This window comes from Phascolarctos cinereus, unplaced genomic scaffold (genome assembly GCF_003287225.1).
Source record: "Phascolarctos cinereus isolate Bilbo 61053 unplaced genomic scaffold, phaCin_HiC Scaffold_5;HRSCAF=322, whole genome shotgun sequence".
NCBI lineage: Eukaryota > Metazoa > Chordata > Mammalia > Diprotodontia > Phascolarctidae > Phascolarctos > Phascolarctos cinereus.
The window spans coordinates 342,652,390-342,653,540 of NW_027555958.1; the positions used below are offsets into that span (position 1 = coordinate 342,652,390).

Sequence of the window (1,151 nt, forward strand, 5' to 3'; positions counted from 1 at the left end):
ATCTTGAATCCCTTTCCATGGCTTAATCAAGGGTTCAAATATTGGTTAACCATTTCAGGAATTACCAGAGAATTCCCCCAATCCCTGAAAACCTCACATTATTTACAGAGCTATGCTCTAGTGGCCTCTCCCCTGATGTAGGTTAAGTCACTGACTCTTCTGGTTCCCTACTTCAGGACAAGAAGAAAGAAGAGGGGTGTGGAGGCATGGGAGGTGGCGGCATCATAATAACCAGAGGGAATAGCATCTTTAGCAAACTCTACTGATCCTTCCCACAATTCTAGGCTCCGTACCTAGAGGAGAAATTGCCCATCGAGGGTTTTGGAGTGACACTCTTGGCACATCCATTTGTGTCTGAGTAAATGATCTGTCCAGGAAAAGCTCCGCTGATATCATTCACACTGGGAGGGTTTTGCCTCACTATGTACATGTTTGTAGCACTCCAGACAGTAATTCTGAGTGAATCACATATCACACACATCACATTCAAATGTCTTCCCTGTGTGGATGAGGATGTGCCTCTAATGGTTCCCAAATACTACTCACAAATAAAGGGTTGTTTTTGGTTTTTTGGTTTTTTTAGGCCCTTTCCTTGGAAAGAGGTATTTTGCTCTATAACCACCATTTTTTGAACTTTTTTTGGTGAAGGAGCTTTGCCTGCCACGCTGTTATCCTTCCCAGTTTGTGTCTTTTCTCCATCTTTTCAGTGACCCTAGCCCAAGCATTTCAGCACCTCTGGATTGCCTGCTTGTTCCCCCTTCCCTATCTGTTTGCTGGCAATCTGGCTCAGCATCGTTTTCTTACTGACTTTGGTAAGGACCAAACTCACACCAGCAAGGCCTTCATAGGCTAAGAGACTCACCTGAGTCATATTATGTACTTCATTTAACAGGATCCACTATGTTCAGATTTTCTCACTCCTTTGATTAGCGTGTATTACAGGGGAACTCTCAATATCTCCCTGTGGCCTTCTCATCCCGTGTCCTCTATATGCCCTTACTATCATAATGAGAGGCCTTTTGCTGCTGCTACAATTCAGTGCCCTCCAAAGGGAAGATGATGTCCCAACAATCAGGCTCTTTAACCTCAATCATCATTTTCTAATAGGCTCCTGTCTTTTCTCAAAGTAGAATGAAACCTTGCTCATATTA

At 43.5% G+C, this 1,151-nt stretch overlaps 1 pseudogene; it reads right to left on the reverse strand.

Annotated features, from left to right (window-relative positions):
* Nucleotides 1-293: 293 nt before the first annotated feature.
* LOC110205419 (zinc finger protein 740 pseudogene) lies at nucleotides 294-871 on the reverse strand (annotated as a pseudogene).
* Nucleotides 872-1,151: the final 280 nt, after the last annotated feature.